This window comes from Tamandua tetradactyla, chromosome X, assembly GCF_023851605.1.
Source record: "Tamandua tetradactyla isolate mTamTet1 chromosome X, mTamTet1.pri, whole genome shotgun sequence".
Taxonomy (NCBI): Eukaryota; Metazoa; Chordata; class Mammalia; order Pilosa; family Myrmecophagidae; genus Tamandua; species Tamandua tetradactyla.
In genome coordinates this window covers 55951230-55962627 of record NC_135353.1, presented here as the reverse complement: position 1 = coordinate 55962627, position 11398 = coordinate 55951230, and the positions used below count along the sequence as shown (strand labels likewise).

General features: G+C 40.6%; 1 pseudogene; it reads right to left on the bottom strand.

Moving 5' to 3' along the window:
- Positions 1–343: 343 nt before the first annotated feature.
- LOC143671832 (zinc finger protein 296 pseudogene) overlaps positions 344–11398 on the bottom strand; it is a 66682-nt pseudogene continuing 55627 nt past the window's right edge.

Sequence of the window (11398 nt, the reverse complement as noted above, 5' to 3'; positions counted from 1 at the left end):
AATTTCCAGTTTATGACAATTTGGCTTTCATATGCATAGTTTTGCAATTTTTCTTTTGTGTTTTAAATGTTTTTTCCCTCCTTTTTATCTGAAATACTAGTTGTTAATATAGTCTGAATAGTAGTATTTGGTTGATTATCTTCTCTCTGTTTAAGTATTTCTTAAGTCTGGTGTAGTGTTTCTGTAGAGAATTTGTGTGTGTGTGTGCACAAAAGTAAGGAGGGAGATGGTTTACTTGCCCAAGTGGGGAGGGACACATGTCACCAGCAGTGAGGGCAGTTGGTACACAGGGGCAGCAGAAGTGTATGCCTGGAACTCAGGCGCCCCTCCAGCCTCCAGAAGTTTATCGCAGGTGCTTGTACAGGGTGGTGCGTAGGCTGAAGGACACACAGCAGTGGAGTAACTAGAAGCGGATGCCACTGGTCCGCAGGCCATGCAAGCGGGGGTGGTGGTTGAGCTTGCTGCTCCGGGCACAGGGTTAGCGGTAGAACTCGCAGGTGTAGGGAGGCTTTCTGGAGTGTGAGCTCTGGTGCACAGTTTGCTAATTTTAATGAAATGCTTTAGGCAGAACTCACATCTGCCTCCTGGCCCGGCTCTTGCCTGCTGGCTTCTGCATCTTCTTAGGTCAGATCTACCGGATCTTTGCAGGGTCAGTTCTCTGTTCCTTGGTGGTGACCTCCCAACCATTCCTGCTGGGGTCTCATTGAACCCCACTGCCTTAAGCCCCGGGATCCTGCATACCCGCTGTGGCGGCAGCTCCAGTCGCTTCTCTGCTGCTGTGCATGAAGGTGCTGCCAGGAAGGTGGCATGGGAAGCCAGGTTCCCAAGGGGCCGCGGAGACCTGTTCCGCCAGCTTCAGAGCCCCTGTGAAGCAGCTGGCATCTGCTTCACAGAGGCTCTGGGGCCGCAGGTGTCAGTGAATCTTTTTGTGGCAGTTGACCTTGCTGCTCTGAGCACAGGCATAGGGACACTGGTCACAGACTTAGGGCTGCTTGCCCGTGTGTGAACGCATGTTCACCTTGAGGTTGCTGAAGGAACTGAGGGTCTTCCCACACACAGTTCAGGTCCGGCTCCGGCCGCTAACCTAGGAGCCTTTGACAGCAGACACCCGCCCCACCATGGCGGATACAGAAGCAACCACCTCTGCTAAAGCCTCTGGGGCCTTTGCCTCCATCTGAGTAGATGGACAATGCGTGGTCCCTCTGGGAATGGCACAGTAGTCACGAACTCTCTACCACAGTGGAGGCAGCTCAAGCCTTTCTGGTTTTCCTTTCCTGAGCCCTGCTAGGTCCGGGGCCTCTGAAGAATTGACAGCTCAGCTTCTTGTGATCCATGAAGGCAGTGATGGCTTCCAAGGGGAGGGTCACAGGCAGCTGCCGCAGGCCAACAGATCTGGGCGTTTGTTGGTCCAGGGCTAGTGGTCAAGGGGGTTCGGGATCAGCTGTGTCCACAGGGCCCACTGGCTCTGCGCACCAATGGCGTGGAGCGCAGCCCTGGCCGGCGTGAGTGGGGGGTGGTGGCGGGATTTGCCCTGGAACCGCCCTGGAGCGTGCAGCTACTTCAGCATAAAGGGTCCCAGCTCCGGGCCGTGCAGAAGCAGAGCGTCTAGATGCGGTTTCACTTCAGTGAAGAGGACTGGCATCTACATCTCCTTATCTGGGTTGGCAGCAGGAGTGAGGTATACTCAGGAGAGTTTGCTGCTGTCGGCCTTGGGTCACCGGAAGGGAGGGCCGACTGGCTAGTGGAGCACTCTCAGTCCCAGGCCCTCAAATGAGTGGCTGCTGCGACCTGCCCCAAACCCTTACAGTTCTGGCCCTGGTTCAGCTCTCTGGGGCGGAACCTGACCAGAGAGGACGAGGAGACAAATCAGTCACAGGGGACCCCAATCTGACTGGCAAAATGGCCAAACCTAATCATCCTCTTTTCACGTTATGCCGCAAATGAGCTGCTAATCTTGAGGCCATTTTAGAGCTGGTGAAACTGAGGCCCAAGGGGCTCACACACACCCACAGCGAAAAAAATTTTTTTTTTATTTATTAATTAAAAAAATAAAGAAACAAAGTAAAACAACATACATAATCAGTAATTCACAATATCATCACTTAGTTGCATATTCATCATTTCTTAGAACATTTGCATTAATTCAGAAAAAGAAATAAAATGAACACAGGGAAGAAAAACAAAGATTATACCTACCATACCCTTTACCCCTTGCTTTCATTGATCACTAGCATTTAAACTAAATTTATTTTAGCATGTGTTCCCCCTATTATTTATTTTTATTCCATATGTTCTATTCCTTTGTTGATAAGGTAGATAAAAGGAGCATCAGACACAAGGTTTTCACAATCACACAGTCACATTGTGAAAGCTGTATCATTATTCAATCATCCTCAGGAAACATGGCTACTGGAACATAGCTCTACATTTTCAGGCACTTCCCTCCAGCCTCTCCATTACATCTTGAATAACAAGATGATATCTACTTGATGCATAAGAATAACCTCCAGGATAACCTCTTGACTCTGTTTGGAATCTCTCAGCCATTGACACTTTATTTTGTCTCATTTCCCTCTTCCCCCTTTTGGTGGAGAAAGTTTTCTCAATCCCTTGATGCTAAGTCTCAGTGCATTCTAGGGTTTTTCTCAATCCCTTGATGTTGAGTCTCCGTTCATTCTAAGATCTCTGTCCAACATTGCCAGGAAGGTACACACCCCTGCGAGTCATGTCCCATGTAGAGAGGAGTAGCGTGGTGAGACTGCTCGTTGTGTTGGCTGGAGAGAGGGGCCACATCTGAGCAACAAAAGAGGCTCTCTTGGGGGTGACTCTTAGGCATAAATTTTAAGTAGACTTGACCTATCCTTTGCGGGGTTAAGTTTCATATGAACAAACCCCAAGACTGGGGGCTCTGCCTATAGCTTTAGTGATCCACACTGCTTGTGAGAATATCAAGAATTCAACTTGGGGAAGTTGAATTTCTCCCTGTTCTCACCACTCCCCAAAGGGGGCTTTGCAGATACTTTTTCACTCACTGATCGAATCACTCTGGGATTCATCAGGGCATCACTCTGGACAAACCAGCAAGATCTCATGTCCTACCTGTGATTCCAAGTACTTATGGTGTTCAATCAAACTATCTACAGGTTATATTAGGAAATGCAGTAGTCAAAATATAAATTTTGTGACTAATAAACATTTTTTGCTTTAGTCTCACACAGAAGGTGACATTTTAAAATATTAATTACCATCTATTTTCGGTACCCTGCAATAATGACATTCCTTTGTTCTTCCTCATGCAAAAGCATTTTTAAAATTGTACCTTGTACATTTCACTATTATTATACACTCTAGGCATTCCTAGATTATACCATCTTAAACTTTAACATCTATCTTTCTTTCTGATTCCATTTATGTCCCCAGCCCTCCTAACTCTATCATTCTCATATGCAGCTTCATTCAGTGTTTTAACATAATTATATTACAGTTAGGTAGGATTGTGCTGTCCATTTTTGAGTTTTTGTATCCAGTCCTGTTGGGCAGTCTGTATCCCTTCAGCTCCAATTACCCAATATCTTACCCTATTTCTATCTCCTGATGGTCTCTGTTATGAACAAAATATTCCATGTTTATTCACTAATGTCAGTTCATATCAATGAGACCATACAGAATTTGCCCTTTAGTTTTTGGGTAGTCTCACTCTGCATAATGTTCTCAAGGTCAATCGATGCTGTTACATACTTCACAAGTTTATTCTGTCTTAAAGCTGCATAATATTCCATCGTATGTATATACCACAGTTTGTTTAGCCACTCTTCTGTTGATGGACATTTTGGCTGTTTCCATCTCCTTGCAATTGTAAATAATGCTGCTATAAACATTGGTGTGCAAATGTCTGTTTGTATCTTTGCCCTTATGTACTCTGAGTAGATACCTAGCAGTGGTATTGCTGGGTCATATGGCAATTCTATATTCAGCTTTTTGAGGAACTGCCAAACTGCCTTCCACAGTGGTTGCACCATTTGACATTCCCACCAACAGTGGATGAGTGTGCCTCTTTCTCCACATCCTCTCCAGCACTTGTCATTTTCTGTTTTGTTGATAATGGCCATGCCAGTGGGTGTGAGACGATATCTCATTGTGGTTTTGATTTGCATTTCTCTAATCCCAAGGACGTTGAACATCTCTTCATGTGCCTTTTGGCCATTTGTATTTCCTCTTCTGAGAGATGTCTGTTCAAGTCTTTTTCCCATTTTGTAATTGGATTGGCTGACTTTTTGTTGTTGAGTTGAAGAATCTCTTTATAAATTCTGGATACTAGACCTTTATCTGATATGTCGTTTCCAAATATTGTCTCCCATTGTGTAGGCTGTCTTTTTACTTTCTTGATGAAGTTCTTTGATGCACAAAAGTGTTTAATTTTGAGGAGTTCCCATTTCTTTCTTTCTTTCTTCAGTGCTCTTGCTTTAGGTGTAAAGTCTATAAAACTGCCTCCAATTACAAGATTTATAAGATATTTCCCTACATTTTCCTCTGTTTTATGGTCTTAGACCTGATGTTTAGATCTTTGATCCATTTTGAGTTAACTTTTGCATAGGGTGTGAGATACGGGTCCTCTTTCATTCTTTTGCATATAGATATCCAGTTCTCTAGGCACCATTTATTGAAGAGACTGTTCTGTCCCAGGTGAGTTGGCTTGACTGCCTTATCAAAGATCAAATGTCCATAGATGAGAAGGTCTATATCAGAACACTCTATTCGATTCCATTGGTCAATATATCTATCTTTATGCCAGTACCATGCTGTTTTGACCACTGTGGCTTCATAATATGCCTTAAAGTCAGGCAGCATGAGACCTCCAGCTTCGTTTTTTTCCCTCAAGATACTTTTAGCAATTCGGGGCACCCTGCCCTTCCAGATAAATTTGCATATTGGTTTTTCTATTACTGAAAAGTAAGTTGTTGAGATTTTGATTGGTATTGCATTGAATCTATAAATCAATTTAGGTAGAATTGACATCTTAACTATAGTCTTCCATCCATGAACACGGTATGCCCTTCCATCTATTTAGGTCTTCTGTGATTTCTTTTAACAGTTTCTTGGAGTTTTCTTTGTATAGGTCTTTTGTCTCTTTACTTAAATTTATTCCTAAGTATTTTATTCTTTTAGTTGCAATTGTAAATGGAATTTGTTTCTCGATTTCCCCCTCAAATTGTTCATTACTAGTCAGTAGAAACACTACAGATTTTTGAATGTTGATCTTGTAACCTGTCACTTTGCTGTACTCGTTTATTAGCTCTAGTAGTTTTGCTGTGGAATTTTCAGGGTTTTTGACATATAGTATCATATCATCTGCAAACAGTGATAGTTTTACTTCTTTCTTTCCAATTTTGATGCCTTGTATTTCTTTTTCTTGTCTAATTGCTCTGGCTAGAACTTCCAACACAATGTTGAATAACAGTGGTGATAGTGGACATCATTGTCTTGTTCCTGATCTTAGGGGGAAAGTTTTCAGTTTTTCCCCATTGAGGATGATATTAGCTGTGGGTTTTTCATATATTCCCTTTATCATGTTGAGAAAGTTCCCTTGTATTCCTATCCTTTGAAGTGTTTTCATCAGGAAAGGATGTTGAATTTTGTTAAATGCCTTCTCTGCATCAATCAAGATGATCATGTGATTTTTCTGCTTTGATTTGCTGATATGATGTATTACATTAATTGATTTTCTTATGTTGAACCATCCTTGCATACCTTGGATGAATCCTACTTGATCATGATGTATAATTCTTTTAATGTGTTGCTGGATTCGATTTGCTGGAATTTTGTTGAGGATTTTTGCATCTATATTCATTAGAGAGATTGGTCTGTAGTTTTCTTTTTTTGTAATATCTTTGCCTGGTTTTGGTATGAGGGTGATGTTGGCTTCATAGAATGAATTAAGTAGCTTTCCCTCCACTTCAATATTTTTGAAGAGTTTGAGCAGGACTGGTACTAATTCTTTCTGGAATGCTTGGTAGAATTCACATGTGAAGCCGTCTGGTCCTGGACTTTAATTTTTCAGAAGCTTTTTAATGCTGATTTAATTTCTTTACTCCTGATTGGTTTGTTGAGGTCATCTATTTTATCTTGAGTCAAAGTTGGTTGTTCATGCCTTTCTAGGGAGTTGTCCATTTCATCTACATTGTTGTATTTATTGGCATAAAGTTGTTCATAGTATCCTGTTATTACCTCCTTTATTTCTGTGGGGTCAGTGTTTATGTCTCCTCTTTCATTTCTGATCTTATTTATTTGCATCCTCTCTCTTCTTTTTGTCAGTTTTGCTAAGGGCCCATAAATCTTATTGATTTTCTCATAGAACCAACTTCTGGTTTTATTGATTTTCTCAACTGTTTTCATGTTCTCCATTTCATTTATTTCTGCTCTAATCTTTGCTATTTCTTTCCTTTTGCTTGCTTTGGGGTTAGTTTGCTGTTCTTTCTCCAGTTCTTTCAAGTGGACAGTTAATTCCTGAGTTTTTGCCCTTTCTTCCTTTTTGATATAGGCATTTAGGGCAATAAATTTTCCTCTTAACACTGCCTTTGCTGCATCCCATAAGTTTTGATATGTTGTGTTTTCATTTTCATTTGCCTCAAGATATTTACTGATTTCTCTTGTAATTTCTTCCTTGACCCACTGGTTGGTTAAGAGTGTGTTGTTGAGCCTCCACATATTTGTGAATTTTCTGGTGCTTTGCCTATTATTGATTTCCAACTTCATATCCTTGTGATCTGAGAAAGTGTTTTGTATGATTTCAATCTTTTTGAATTTGTTGAGACTTGCTTTCTGACCCAGCATACGGTCTATCTTTGAGAATGATCCATGAGCACTTGAGAAAAATGTGTATCCTGTTCTTGTGGGGTGTAATGTCCTATAAATATCTCTTAAGTCTAGCTCATTTATTGTAATACTCAAATTCTCTGTTTCTTTATTGATCCTCTGTCTAGATGTTCTGTCCATTGATGAGAGTGGGGAATTGAAGCCTCCAACTATTATGGTAGATGTGTCTATTTCCCTGTTCAGTGTTTGCAGTGTTTGCCTCATGTATTTTGGGGCATTCTGGTTCAGTGCATAAATATTTATGATTGTTATGTCTTCATGTTGAATTGTTGCTTTTATTAGTACATAGTATCCTTCTTTGTCTCTTTTAACTGTTTTACATTTGAAGTCTAATTTGTTGGATATTAGTATAGCTACTCCTGCTCTTTTCTGGTTGTTATTTGCATGAAATATCTTTTCCCAACCTTTCACTTTCAACCTATGTTTATCTTTGGGTCTAAGATGTATTTCCTGTAGACAGCATATAGAAGGATCCTGTTTTTTAATCCATTCTGCCAGTCTATGTCTTTTGATTGGGGAGTTCAATCCATTAACTTTTCGTGTTATACTGTTTGGGTAGTACTTTCCTCTACCATTTTGCCTTTTGTATTTTATATGTCATATCTAATTTTCCTTCTTTCTACGCTGTTCTCCACACCTCTCTCTTCTGTCTTTTCATATCTGTCTCTAGTGCTCCCTTTAGTATTTCTTGCAGAGCTGGTCTCTTGGTCACAAATTCTCTCAGTGATTTTTTGTCTGAAAATGTTTTAATTTCTCCCTCATTTTTGAAGGACAATTTTGCTGGATATAGAATTCTTGGTTGGCAGTTTTTCTCTTTTAGTAATTTAAATATATCATCCCACTGTCTTCTCACCTCCATGGTTTCTGCTGAGAAATCTACACACAGTCTTATTGGGTTTCCCTTGTATGTGATGGATTGCTTTTCTCTTGCTGCTTTCAAGATCCTCTCTTTCTCTTTGACCTCTGACATTCTGACTAGTAAGTGTCTTGGAGAACATCTATTTGGATCTATTCTCATTGGGGTAAGCTGCACTTCTTGGATCTGTAATTTTAGGTCTTTCATAAGAGTTGGGGAATTTTCAGTGATAATTTCTTCCATTAGTTTTTCTCCTCCTTTTCCCTTCTTTTCTCCTTCCAGGACACCCACAACACATATATTTGTGTGCTTCATATTATCATTCAGTTCCCTGAGTCCCTGCTCATATTTTTCTATTTTTTTCCCTATAGTGTCTGTATCTCATCGGATTTCAGATGTTCCGTCCTCCAGTTCACTAATCCTAACCTCTGTCTCGTGAAATCTACCATTGTAGGTTTCCATTGTTTTTTTCATCTCTTCTACTGTACCTTTCATCCCCATAAGTTCCGTGATTTGTTTTTTCAGACTTTCTGTTTTTTCTTTTTGTTCATTCCTTGCCTTCTTCATATCCTCCCTCAATTCATTGATTTGGTTTTTGATGATGTTTTCCATGTCTGTTTATACATTCTGAATTAGTTGTTTCAGCTCTTGTATCTCATTTGAACTATTGGTTTGTTGCTTTGACTAGGCCATATCTTCAATTTTCCTGGTGTGATTTATTATTTTTTACTGGTGTCTAGACATTTAATTACCTTAATTAGTTTATTCTCGAGATTGCTTTCACTTCTCTTACCTAGGATTTTCTTGCTAGATGAATCTGTTGTCTATCTGTTCTTTGACCTTCAATTCAGCTTGTTCCAGACCTCTAGCTTAGGTTTTGTTTAACAGAGGATAATTTTTCAGTTCTTGTTTCCTTGTTTCTTGCTCTGCTTGTATTTCGCCTTTTCCCTCCCCACCCTTACGAGGGTCTATGTAGGTATTATAGACTCCAGCCGGGTTTTCCCAGACTAAACTGGCCTCCTATTTGTCATCTGCATTAGTTTTCCCTGAGGGTGGGACCCAGCAGGTTAAAAGACTTTCCTGTGAAGTCTCTGGGCTCTGTTTTTCTTTTCCTGCCCAGTATGTGGCACATCTGCCTGCGGGTCGCACCAGCAAAAGATGTGGCACTTTTAACTTTGGAAGACTCTCCCTGCTGGGGGCAAGGTGGAGATGGAGGAGAGGTTGTAGGCTGGTTTTAATGGCTTCAAATTACCGAGCCCTGAGGTCTGAATTCCTTGAGACAGGGATTCCACCTGAGTTGGGCTTCACCCCTCACCTGGGGAAGGTACAGGTGGGAGACAGCCCTGAAAGCAGCCCATTTCTGCCTATGCATGGAGCAATTGCAGCCTGAGAAGTCCCACCACTGAATCTAGAGGCTGCCAAGTCTACATAGAAACACAGCCACTGAAACCTCTGTTTCCTCCCCTTTCCTCTTTTTCCATGAGCCCAATGAGTGAACTCCGCCTTGACCAGGTTTAGAGTCTCTTTCCTTTCCCTCTGGGAAGCCTCCTGTGGGGGAGGGGCACCGGGCGCTGGCCACTGCGGCTTGGGGAACTCACGGTTTTTGGGAGGCTTGCAGCTGGTCCAGCTGGTCCAGACTGGGGTATGCTGTGTGTCCGGTCACTGATGTGGCTCCGAGAGCTGTTCTGTGCTGTTTCTGGTTATTTAGTAGTTGTTCTGGTGGATGAACTAAAACGCACACATTGATAAGCCGCCATCTTGGCCCGTTTCCCAGGGATTAGCTCTAAAAAAGTTTTTGAGGCCATGTTTCTAAGTATGCGCCTGGAGCTATAGGCACTAGAAAAATTAATTCAGCAAACATTTATTGAGAGACAACTGTGTGCTAGGCCCTGTTTTAGGTACTAAGATAAGCAGCAAACAAAACTGATAAAACCCCTGCTCTCATGGACCTCATATTACAATGGGAGAGAAAGGCAATGAACAAGATGAGCAAGTAAAATATAGACTGCTTTCCAGGATGAAAAATGCCATGGAGATAGGTAAAACAAGGAAGAGCGGCAGGGTTTTTGGGCCAGCTGCTTCAATTTTTTCCCGGCTGCTAGGTAAGGGCAGGATGGAATTGAGACTTAAGGGCAGAGAGTGAGCCAGCCAGACTCTCTCCAGCACAATAAGGAGAAGGGTGACAGAGGGGAGAGTGACCAATGTCAGTGAAGAAAAGGGTCATATCCAAAAGGTCTTTTTAATTTCATCTTGTTTTATTATTTTAAATTTTAATTTTATGAGCTTTTTATTGCTCCAAAATGATAAACTCCATATACCTTATACCACCCCCCTGTTCACTGACACTTAGCATTGGTGTGGTAATTTCCTTATAACTGATGATGGAATATTGAAATATTACTGTTAACTATAGTCCTGAGTTTGCATTAGGTGTATCTTCCTCATATACCATCCGATTATTAAGACCTTGTAATAGTGATGAACATTTGCTCTAGTTCATGAAAAAACATTCATGTATTTGTACTATGAACCACATCCATCGTCCACAACAGGGTTTGCTATTGTATACAGTCCCATGTTTCATCTGCTAGCTTTCCTTCTAGTGACATATTTAACCCAAACTTCCCCTTTCATGCACATTTGAGCACTGTTAATTACACTCATAATAATAGAGTACAATTACCTCTGTCCATTTCCAAACATTTACAATGAACCTTGTTAATTCTGCAAAAATTAGGTATCAGTCCCCCATTCTCTATGCTAATTCTATCTCCTATTAACCTATGTTCTAGATATTAAACCCAGGAGTTTCCCCCTTTTAATTAGCTCATATTAGTGAGATCATACAATGTTGCTCCTTTTATGTCTGCTTATTTCAGTCAACACAATGTCCTCAAGGTTAATCTCTGTTGTCACATGCATCCGAACTTTTTTCCTTTTATAGCTGAATGATATATCATCATATGTATGCATCACATTTTATTTATCCATTTATCGGTTGATGGTCACTTGTGTTGATTCCATATTTTGGCGATTGTGAATAATGGATCTATTAACATAAGCGGGCAAAAGTCTTTTCACATCCCTATTTTCAGCTCTTCAGAGCATATGTTTTGTAGCTGAATTATTGGATCATGTGACAATTCTCTACTTAGCTTCCTGAGGAACTGCCAAACTGTCTTCTTCAGTGCTATTCCATTTTACATTCCCACCTGAATGTATGAGTGCTGAAAGCATAGTGTTCCTATTTCTCCACATCCTATAAAAACTTGTAGTTTTATGTTTTTAATTTTTAATAGTGGCCATTCTAGTAGGTTTGAAATGGTAGGTTTTGAATTTCATTTTCCTAATAGCTAATGATGCTGAGCACCTTTACATTTGCTTTTTAGCCATTGTATTTCTTCTTCGGAAAAATGAGTATTCAAGTCTTTTACCCATTTTTAATTGGGTTGTTTGTCTTTTATTTGTTGAGTGATAGGATTTCTTTCTGGATATTCAGCCATTATCAGATATGTAGTTTCAAAATATTTTATCACATTGAGAGGCTGCCTTTCCCTTTCTTGATAAAGTCCTTTGAAACACAAAGTATTCACTTTTGAGCAGGTACATCTATCTATTTTTACTTTTGTAGTTTGTGTTTTGGGTGAAAAGTTCTAAGAATCATTGCTA